Source organism: Rhinopithecus bieti, unplaced genomic scaffold, assembly GCF_001698545.2.
Source record: "Rhinopithecus bieti isolate Rb0 unplaced genomic scaffold, ASM169854v2 scaffold_47952, whole genome shotgun sequence".
Classification (NCBI taxonomy): Eukaryota; Metazoa; Chordata; class Mammalia; order Primates; family Cercopithecidae; genus Rhinopithecus; species Rhinopithecus bieti.
This window is the reverse complement of record NW_016820098.1, coordinates 1,521,827-1,533,769: the sequence shown is the minus strand read 5'-3', so window position 1 is coordinate 1,533,769 and position 11,943 is coordinate 1,521,827. Positions and strand designations below refer to the sequence as shown.

At 40.6% G+C, this 11,943-nt stretch overlaps 1 protein-coding gene across 3 annotated transcripts in view; it reads right to left on the bottom strand.

Moving 5' to 3' along the window:
* Nucleotides 1-11,943, bottom strand: part of NCALD (neurocalcin delta) — a 476,133-nt gene that overhangs the window by 182,791 nt on the left and 281,399 nt on the right. The window lies entirely within an intron of this gene.

Here is an 11,943-nt window from a genome sequence, read left to right as displayed (position 1 = left end):
AAAAAAAAAAAAAAAAAAAAAAAAGAAATCGAAGTCTCACAAAACAAATTTTGGTGCTTCACTGGAAGGTCACTGGGTGGACCCATGCTTTTTGTTTTTTTGTCAATGTGTATGTTTTATTTAAAGTTGCATTGATTGACACCATTATTTCAGGGCACCTTCATAGGTCGTGCAACACTGCTAATATCAGAGGTCAGTATCATAACCAACGTTCACAATGATATTCTTGAGTCTTGAAGTAAAACATATGTTAGGCCTTGTTACTAAGGCAGAGACTTGAGATGCTTTTCATCCAGAAAGTGTTTCAGCATTTATAGGGTTATATTTCAACTACCTGTTTACCACGTTATTGGGGAAACCCTCCTTCTCTTCTGCTGATAAAGACAGAATACCATAGTAACAATAAGAGCTTAACACAATACACTTTTATTGAGTACCAAATGTCAGAACCCACCTGGGTACTCATGATGCCAAAGCGACTAAGATATGGGCCTTGCCTTCAAAGAGCTCACAGTCTGTGCTGAGGAAAACTGTATGTTGAATCACGGGAATTCCACACCTGACCTGTGATGATAGTGGGGTGCAGGAAGTGCTGTTGGCACTGGGGAGAGAGGGCCAGATCTGGACCTTGGGGACACCAAAAAGTAAGGAACAGAAGAGGGAAAAAAAAAAGCTGTATGTCCTGTTCATGGAATTGTTGCAGCTTGGCTGAGTGGGAGGTTGGGGTGGCAGGAGAGCTGGAACGTAAGGCTCAAGGGATTGGTTAATGTCATACTCCTTAAAGTCATAGTAAGAGGTTTGACTTTCAGTGGTGGCACCAAAAAGGGCTTTCCACAAGGAGAATCACCAGTGGCTCTGCAAAGGTACAAAGGGTGACATAGGGAGCCTACACTCCCTGCCAGAACCAAATATCAATCAACCTCCTCACTAAAGAATACAATTAAAATGAAACAAAGTGTGTTTTCCCTGCAAACATACATTCATTCAAGCCCCTGGCCTTCTATACTGCTACCCCTAAGCTCCTATATGCAAATTCAGGAGTCACCTCCGAGGGCTTCCATATTCCACAGGGATGGGTATGGATAAAGTCAAATTATCTTTAGAATAAATCAAGCCAAGGAGGTGGCTTTGCCTTCCTTATGTCAATCATGGCACCAAATCAAAGAAGGTCAGGATAATGAGGAACGCTGAGGTCTCTGAGAGGGAAGCTGTCTCGGAAGCATGTGTTAGATTTGGTCTCAGAGGGCAAGGATCTCACCAATTAGATCCAGGCTCCCTGTGGCATAAGCTGTACATATTGGCAGTAAAGTAACTGAGAACCAATTGTGTCACCCCAGGCAGTGCTAAATTAGATGTACAGTGCATCTTCAACAGCTATTAATAGTAAGGAGCCTGGAGCCAATTAGAAATATGTCCATGTAATAAGGAAATGAAGTACTCTTACTCTTGTGTAAAACATCACTCTGTCATCCATAGGCAACAAAATAAAAAAAAAAAAAAAACAGCTGACGAGCATGTTCAAATTGAACAAATATTCCTGTGAGGATCCTAGGTCTATAATAAGCCAGAAATTGAATTAAAGATGATGGTTCTTACTTCTACACACTGGCTGATTGAAGAAAAGAAAATAGTGGTAGACATGTATGTGAACACACAGGAGCTGAATAAGTGAATACATTTGTGGTAATTCTTTAAGAAATGAAGAGTCCACTGCAAACTCTGGCAATTAAGTACGAAACATTTAAGCAAGGTTGCTTGGTAGGTCTTGCAATATACAGCCTGAAAAACAGAAAATGCTTTGCAGTTTAAGCTACCTATGTGCTTTTTGCTATATCAAAAGTTGATACATTATGTATATATAAAATTAGGTGCATGAAAACTTGGAACAATATCAAACGTTATGAAACTGTTAGCCAATTTGGCCAAAGTCTTCTATGCCATTTTAAAATTTTTTATTTGAGGGGAAAATATGATGTTGCAAACAACAGCCATAAAGCAAACAGGACAAGCTATATATTTGCAAAGGAAATTGCAGGTCATGGCATTAATTTTTAAAAATCTAGCCTCCTTTGTAGATATGTGTGCCTATAACTCATATATGTAAACTGTATTCAAGTTTTGCAAAGAAGTTTAAAAAGTGCTGAGGTATTACTTGAAGCACAAAGATATTTTATTACACCATTTATTACTTATGGCAAAACATCAAGATGAGTGGATATAAAAAATCATTGATTCAAATACTTGAAGAGCTACTGTTTGAAATTATTAAATTTAAAAATAGACCAACAACATACCAAAGCAAGATTAATATCTTTTAAATATTAAAAAGCATTAATTTAACACAATGACGAAGGCCTTATTAGATTCAGAGCTAGTGAAATCTAGTGAATAGGATGACGGAGTACCACAATTTCATATTTTTAGTCTTATTTATATGTCAGACTGCAGTCTTGGAGGATCTAAACAGGCATATTCAAATTTATTTCCAAATAATCACTTTTCATCTCTTTTCTAATTTTAGTCTGCACCAATCTTTCTGATTCACTGGGTCTCTGACAGATAGTTGCAGACTGAGGGCTGCTTGGCCAATGTAATGAGACCAGCTTCTGTCACTCAGGGATGCTGTGGCCTGAAGCCGGTGAGACTCACAGGGAGGCTGTGAGAACATCACGTACATGTGTTTTTCCATCCATGACAAACACCTCTTGCTGCCCTCCTAATAGCCACCCTTCTTCCCTTCCTCTAACACAGGGTCCCTCAATCCAGGCATGAGTGACAATTGTGCTGGATACTTCTTTGTTGTAGGGGACTTTCCTGTGCATTGCAGCATATTTAGTAGTATCTTTGGCCCCTACCCATTAGATGCCAGTAGCAACTCCCCTCTTCCCCCAGGTTGTGACAATCAAAAACATCTCCAGATATTACCCAAATGTCCCTTGAATTGGCAAAAGGCAGATGCAAAATTGCCTTAGGCTGATAACCATTGTTCTTACAGAACCCTGCTTATAGTCTTGTTGTCCCCACAGTTCTGTGAGCAGCCATAAGCTGTAAGAAAGGCAGCTTACATTCCAGCCAAAGAGGGGTGAATCTTGACTGGTTTAGATTAATTACAGTGGTTTCATTCCCCTTCTCAGATGTTGGTTTACATATGAGCATGCAACATAATTCTGGCCAAGGAGACATAAGAAGAAATCTGCTAAGGGGCCCTAATGAAGGGATTCCTCACTTTAGGCTAACCCTTGGAGATACATATATATATATCCACACAAATAAAGAAAATGAAAGAATGGGGGGAAGTAAAAGGCGGGAGAAAGAAGTATATTTGCTCAGCATGGCTCCCGTAACAAAGTCCCACACACTAAGTGGCTTAAGCAACAGAAATTCATTTTCTCACAGTTATGGAGGCTAGAAGTCCAAGATCAAGGTGTCAGCAGGGATGGTTTTATCTGAGGTCTCTTTTCCTTGGCTTGTAGATGTCTGTCTTCTTCCTGTGTCTTCACGTGGTCTTCCCTCTCTACATCTCTATGTCCAAATTTCCTCTTCTTTTAAAGATACAAGTCATACTGGATTAGGGCCCACCCTAATGACCTCATTTTAACCTAATCACCTCTTTAAAGACCATCTCCAAATACTGTCACATGCTGAGGCTTTGGAGGTTAGGACTTCAACATATGAATTTGCAAGGAGGACACAATTCACACATACCAAGGAGAGAAGGAAAATAAAAAAGGAAAAAAAAAAAAAAAAAGAAGAGGAAGAAAGGGAGAAGGTAATGTATCATTTGGGAGTGATTTCCTCTGCAAGTGATAGAAATTAACAGTTCATTAAAATAGAGCTTTGCTTTTATCACTAACATTAAGTCTGAGTATGGGTGGCTTGCTAACATTGGTTGAATTGGTCAAAAATGTCATTAAAAGCCAGTTTCTGTCACTCTGTCCCCTTTGGAACTATCCTTATGTTAGTTGCCTCATGGTCACAAGATGGCTATTGTAGTCCTAAGGCAGAAAGACAGGGAAGGGGGCTGTGCCAGTGAACTTCCTCTTACCTCTGTCCTCTCGAATAGAAACAAAATCTTCCCCAAAGACCCCCAACCTATTTCCACCTTATATCTCATTAGCCAAAACTAGAGCATGTGGCCAGCCCCAGCTGCCAGTGAATCTGGCAGAGCAAATATCTGGTTCTTTAGAACCTCTGGTAACAGGCAGCAGCAAGGGGTGGCTTGAGATAGCTGCTGGATGAGCCCATCAAACACATCTATCCCAGGGAGGGAGAGAGACAGAAAGGAGAGAAAAAAATAGGAGGTGGTTGGGGGTAAGATGAGAAAAGAAAAAGAAAGTTATCTGTATTCATCCATACATAAAAAAGTAGTTTTTGTACACAGCCATCCCATGGTGTTCCCCTATCCTACTGATTGGCTATTATAATACCCAACAGCTTGCTTAAGGGTTTAGATGATTGCTCAGCTTTTGGCATAAACATATAATACGTATTTAACGATTGCCTCTAGATAAGGAGTTATATGTGCACAATAAATCATATACCCCTAGCATGTAACACAGTACTTGGCACGCAGTAGGTAAGTACTAAATATCTGTTGAACAAATGAGTCAAACCAGTCCAGGTAATTGTGGGAAGAGTACACAATATCTACTCAAAAAGATATCATGAGGATTTACTGTGGGAACTTCTTAGAAATGCAGATTTTCAGGTCTCACGCTAGACCTACTGAATCAGAACTAGACAACAGTCAATACTCTGTGGTTTAAACACCTTCCAGGGGATTCTGGTGCATGCTAAAGCTTCTGAGTATGTGCATGTACACGCACGCGCGCGCACACACACACACACACACATCCTGCCCTTCATAATTTTAGGGCCATGAATATTTTATTTACTGTAGCTTCTCTTCTTCTGTGCTACATTGATCATCTGAAGACACTATTTTGTTCTATGAATCTTGAAAAATTGTGGGTTTGTTTTTTTTTTTTTGAGACAGAGTCTTGCTCTGTCACATAGGCTGGAGTGCAGTGGTGCAATCTTGGCTCACAGCAACTTCCACCTCCTGGGTTCAAGCCATTCTTGTGTCTCAGCCTCTGGAGCAGAATAGCTGGGATTACAGGCATGTGCCACCATGTCCAGCTAATTTTTGCATTTTCTGTAGAGATGGGTTTTTGCCATGCTGGCCAGGCTGGTCTCGAACTCCTGGCCTCAAGTTATCTACCAGACTCAGCCTCCCAAAGTGCTGGGATTACAGGCATGAGCCACCATGACCAGCTGAGGATCTTTTTAAAAATTTTAAATGTTAAATTATGAAATATTAAAATATAAAAGAAAGTACAGAGGAAAAATATAGCACCCATATGCACACTCCTCAGATTTAACAAATGTTAACATTTGCCATACTGGTTTGCAGGTCTTTTTAAAGTTGCTAGGCCCAGCACTGTTCTCTTCCACCCTTCCATCCTTCTCTGACAGCACGTCTCTATTCCTGAGCATCCTGACCTTTTCCTGTGGCTTCCTAAAGCCCTGGGCCAAGAGAATTCAAGCATCTGTGGAAGTGCATATTCTCACTGGCATTCCACCAGGGGCCAAGTTACTAGTAATTTTCATTACCTGGAGCTTTAGTCCCCTTTCCCTTAAGTTCCAATGGTATATGCTGAGATGACTTTATGCTCAGACACTCATGAGAGAGGTTGGGAGCAAACTTGAATTGTCAATAATATCATGTGCTTCTCATCTGAAATGCAACTCTAAATTCTTTTTTTTTCTTGGAGATGAGGGCCTGGCTCTGTGATACAGGCTGGAGTGCAGTGGCACAGTCAGCTCACTGCAGCTTCAACTCCTGGGCTCCAGCAATCCTCCTGCCTCAGCTTCCCCTGAGTAACTGAGATTACAGACACACACCATCATGCCCAACTAATTTTTTTTTTTTATTTTTTATAGAGGCAGGGTGTCACTGTGTTGCCAAGGCTGGTCTCAAACTCCTGGCCTCAAGTGATCCTCTCGCCTCAGCCTCCCAACGTGCTGGGATTACAGGCGTCAGCCACTGCACCTGACCCTCTAAATTCTTTTGCCTTCTTAAGCTCAAGAGCAATGTTCTTTCAGATGAGACCCACTACAGAGACAGAAAAGAATGAAGCAAATTCAGCTAGTGGCCAGAGAGAGGGGAGTTCTTACTCTAACAATATTGTGCAGGGTGCTTGTTTTCTTTGCACCTTTTATTCCATCTAAAGAAGGAAAGAGAATACTAACCGATTCTTAAATATAATTAGGTTTATGAAGTACTTCCACACATACTCTCCCACCTGATACTGCCATTTGATGACAACTAGTACCCTTACAGATTGTCTGTCCTGTTGCCCACTGTGTTCCCAGCATCCCAACTGTGCTTGTATACCATAGACCTCAATTAATGTTTGTTAAAGAAATGAAGGACAGGAGGATGCTTAAAGTGGCAGCTACAGAATCTCCATGAAGGGCAGAGGTGACTGTCTAGTTGGAAGGCAGGGGCAGTGCCACTCAAAACAGTTCATAGAATCAGTCTATGAACTGTTTGTTTCTTGTTGTGCACTAATTTCTTTGAGAAAGTCTTAGTTTGAAAAAATGTCAGCTGAACTAAAGAGTGAGCCCAGTAACGTATTTGATTTACATTCGGATTCAAGTTCTTTATCTCAGTGCAGACCAGTAACAAAGAGTTCTCAGGATGGATCTGCCTGTGGACCATGCTTGGAGGAGCCCTGTGCCAGAGGAGCCAACTTGAAGCTGCGTGTGCTCTGTGTGCACTTTTTATTATACTTAATTGTACTGAGTTCATTATGGGTTACTTGGGGGAGAAGCAGATGGATGTTATGGGATGACTACAACCCTCTCCACACAAGCCATCCCTATTGGTCCCATTGAAGCTCAAGGATTATACATTTCAAATACTCTTTCTTTTTCATTGATTGTAATTGTAATTGTACATATTTATGGGGTACAGGTAATATTTTGATACAGGCATATAATGTGTCATGGTAAAGGCAGGGTAATTGGGATATTCATCACCTCCAACATTTATCATTTCTTTGTGTTGGAACATTCCAAATCTTCTCTTCTAGCTATTTGGAAATATACAGTAGATTATTGTTAACTACAGTCATCCTACTGTGCTATCGAACAATATAGAACTTATTCTTTCCATCTAACTGCATTTTGTACCCATTAACCAACCTCTCTATATTTACCCTCCTCTGCCCCACCACTCCCAGTCTCTGGTAACTATCATCCATTCCACTCTCTACCTTCATAAGATGATCTTTTATTAACTCCCACATAGGAGGGAGTACATGTGATATCTGTCCTTCTGTGCCTGGATTGTTTCACTAAACAAAATGTTCTGCATCCACGTTGCTGCAAATGACAGAATTTTAATCTTTCTATGGCTAAATAATATTCCATTGTGTATATATACCACATTTTCTTTATCCATGCATCTGCCGAAGAACACTCAAGTTGACTCCATATCTTGGCCACCGTGAACAGTGCAGCAACAAACGTGGGAGTGCAGATATCTCCTCAACTTACTGATTTCCTTTCTTTTGGATATATACCCAGCAGTGGGATTGCTAGATCAGATGGTATTATATTTCTGTTTTTAGTTTTTTGAGGACTCTCCATCCTTTTTTCTGTAATGGCTGTACCTATTTATATTCCCACTAGTTGTATACAAGAGTTCCCCTTTCTCCACATCCTTGCCAGCATCTCAGATAATCTTTAATTGCAAGATCCTAGAGTAACACTTTTTGTTTTGCAACTAAAGCCCTTCAACTGAGAAGAATGGAAGATAGTTTTGAGAGGAAGGAGCCTCTGGCATTTGTTGGCATGTTAAAGTTGGTTGGCCTGGTTCTACTTCCATGCCAGTTTTTCTTCAAGCTCCCCCTGAACCCCACAACATCAGGAACCTGGATCATTCTAGTTCTATTTGGGTGAGCTTAATTAAATTGCTTTGTAAAGATTATCTAGTGCCTATCTTGGCCACCAATCCATCCCAGACCACTCTGGTGACGTCAAGACAAGCAGAGCCTGACAGTCTAGAACTTTCTGCATGATCATTCTAGGCCAGTGGTTCTCAAACACTAGCAGCATTAAAATCCTCTGTAGGGCATTTAAAACACAGATCACTGACTCCATCTACTTCTAACTCAATCTGTCTGTGCTGAGGCTGAAGAATTTGCATTTCTAAAAAGTTCTCAGGTGATGCAGTTGGCCTGGGACCACACTTTGAGAACCACTCTTCCAGGTACTCAACACAGGTGACCATGGTGGGAGTGGACATTTTCCATTCCAGCCATAAGCAGTATTTTTGCATACTTATTCCAGTGGAGACTGCAGGTTGTCACCAAATATCTACTATCTCTTTCTTCTTTACCGACAGAACATCAATGTTATTAACAACATACCCAGCCTTAAAAAACACTACATTTTCCAGACTTCTTTCAGCTAGGGGGTCCATGTGACACAGTTTTTATGAATAAAATGTAAGTGCATGTCACCAAGTGGGACTTTTAGAAAGTTCATTAAAGAAGCTTGCCTGACTCTTGCTTTGTTGCTGTCTTTCATCAACAAATTTTCCACCACAAATGACTCAATTCCTTTCCCTTCTTCTTCTTCTTCTTTTTTTTTTTTTCTCCCAAGTCAGGTCAGACAGGTAATGTGCCAATGTCATAACAAGGTTCAGAGGGTGGCACATCTCACACATGCATATGAACACCCAATTATCACACTCATGAGCTACAACAGGATCACCTTCCCTTCTTCTTTAGTGGGATATGGACATGATGCCTTCTAGAAGGGGTTCCTCCATCTTGAGACCACAGGTGACAAGCAAGTGCCAAGGATGCTTGAGAGGACAGAGGCGCCTGGGTCTCTTGCAGCATCATGGCTGTCATGCCAGCTCCAGACTCCCCATCTCTAGACCTCTGATTATATGGGAAAGGGAAAACCCCTCATTTAACTATTTAAGCTATTGTTTGGGGGGGTCCATGTTATTTTTAGCCAAGGAAATTCTTAACTAAGATACCTACCTTGTTAAAAACCAGTGCTAGATGTGAAGATGGAAAATATATGTTTCCTACCCTCAAAGAGCTTTGGTGTGGCTTTGAAGACAGGAAAGAGACATAGCTCCTGGGTGAATATGGGACCCAAGAAGACTTAAGGTTTATGGCAGCCAGAACACCTCCCAGGAGTCCTGAGGAGCTGTTTTGAAAATATTAGAATCAGGGAAGAGAGCATGGAGTTGAGGTATGAGGCTGAATTTAGGGATCTTAGATAACACAGTTTAACTTCAGGCATTTACACTCGTAAAAAACAGTGGCCCTTGAAAAGAAGATGCTGGGAAGCGTTCAGGTCTATAGTAGGGATGGGGAGTGGTATAAAAGGGAAAAGAGAAGGAACAAACCTTACAAAAGTTGCTATAAAGAGACTTTGGAGGTTCGGTGAGGAACATGGAGTGAGACAAGCATGTGGTTTTGGTCAGGAAAGACAGTGGTTTGAAAACATTTTCAAGCCATGGAGCCCTTATCTCAGGAAAGCATCATAAGAAAATAGCTAAAATTGAGCTATTCTGGTTCAATAAGTTGTAGAGAACCCAGAGGCTCAGCTAACAACCTTCCCTTTCCTATGGCACCGCAGGGTCTCCATGGAGCAGCAGGGAGCTATAGGAACCAATTTATGGGGGAGAATAGGAAGGGAAAGGTGGAAAGTGAAGTAGCTTGGATACTATAAAATAATTCTGGAATGAGGAAACAAGAGAAAACTTGAAAAAAATTTTGTCTGGAGATTTAGGAGATCTGAACTATAGGTGAGCTATTAACTCTCAAACAGACACAGTAAGAAGCTATTGGACCCCTCAGAAGATCCATTTCCAAGATGCTTTCCAGACCTAAAAGTGCTTGGTACTAATTTTAGGGAAATTATATTTACAAAAGAAGTGGTCATGATTCCCAGAATCTATGGGTTTTATAGGGAGAGTCACACTGAAATGGTCCTAAGATTTTTAATGTTTGATTGCTTTCTGCTCTTGAAAGTGAAAGTTTCTCTAACTCAGTGCCTTCTCTGTTTTCCATTTAAAGGATAAGATTTACAATATTAACTTCAATTTTTTGCATGTATCTAGTAGTAACAAAGAAAAATGAAAGGTAAAATCCAGCCTGGAATATGTTGTTCTACAGCATTGCTTCTAAGAATTTTAAGACAAATGAATAGAATTTGGTATCTGTTTGACCCAGCAATCCCACTACTAGGTATATACCCAAAGGAATATAAATAATTCTGTTATAAACATACACAAACACGTATGTTCATTGCAGCACTAGTCACGATAGCAAAGACATGGAATCAACCCTATGCCCATCAATGATAGACTGGATAAAGAAAATGTGGTACATATATGCCATGGAATACTATGCAGCCATAAAAAGGAATGAGATTATGTCCTTTGTAGGAACATGGATGGAGTTGGAAGTCATTTTCCTCAGCAAACTAATGCAGGAACAGAAAACTAAACACCGCATGTTCTCACTTATAAGTGGGAGCTGAACGATGAGAACACATGGACACGTTGTGGGGGAACCAACATACACCAGGGCCTGTGAGGGATGGGGAGAGAGAGCATCAGGAAGAACAGCTAATGGATGCTGGGCTTAATACCTAGGTGATGAGATGAACTGTGCAGCAAACCACCAGGCACATGTTAATCTATGTACAAACCTGCACATCCTGCACATGTATCCCTGAACTTAAAATAAAAGTTGAAGAAAATAAAAAGAATTTGGTATCTGATTTAAAAAGCACTAGGAATTTGTAATTACCTTGGTTATTTATAAGATAAAAATTACATGTTGATTCATAGTATAAATATGGAGCTATTAATTTGTCAAGTGGTCTGTAATCAATTTTTGTCCATTATTCCTAATGTCATTCTGTAAAAGGTCTTCATTTCCCTGCTCATTTTTCAGATAGGAAACCAGAAAGACACAAAAGTAAAATTCAGTTAACACAGCTAGATGATAGTAGTAACTTGCCTGGCTGTATTAGCATAGGAACGGAAGTCTCCTGCATTCTAATCTTTCTAAAATTAGCCAACTGTGATGGAAAGAATCATTCATTCCATAAATCTGCCCTGAACAGAATTATGAGCAAGCAGAGACAAGCTAGCGCTAGCTTCTTTTATCTTTGCTGCCATGACTGGCATTGAATTTGAAAGGAAGAGCTACAGCAAAGGCAGGGGCTCTGAGCAAGACAGTGCATTCACACTGAAGACAGGGGCCTTCCCTGTGTTTCCCCAGCCATTCACAAAATTCAGGCAGTTCTTCTACATTCAATAAAACCAATTTAAGAGGTGTTTTGTTTTGTTTTGTTTTTTCCCCAGAGACTATTCATTCAAGGTACTTTCCACATCTGATTAGCCATTCCCTAGTCACATCTGAAGAGGCCTCTGGACTGAGCAAGTACCTAAGTCCAGCTCTGCCTGGTATTATCCAGAAAGATCAGTTACTATGCTTTGGAGTCCGTGTCACTGAAGAGGTTTCTGAAAGAGCCAAAGGAGTGTCACAGGCCTGGGCATCAGTTCCTACCCTGCAAAGGAAAATTCTCACTTGATCTGGGATTGTCTCCCTCAGCTCTCTAATGTCCTGAAGCACTCCTTAGATGAAGCAGAACCCAGGTGACTCCTGTGTCAATGCACTTCCAAGACACTAGGAGATGGCTGATGTCACCAGCCATCTCCTGCTCACCTGCTGTATAAATGAACCTAACATAGAACAAATTGCTTCTTAACAGGTTTTATTTTTTGTAAGTAAATGACGAGAGAAAAAGAGAACAAGTTTGTGCAGAGCCCATGAGAGGAAAAAGATCACTACACACTTATTTTAAAGAAGAATTTGTGTGAAGTTAATGTTTCCTGAA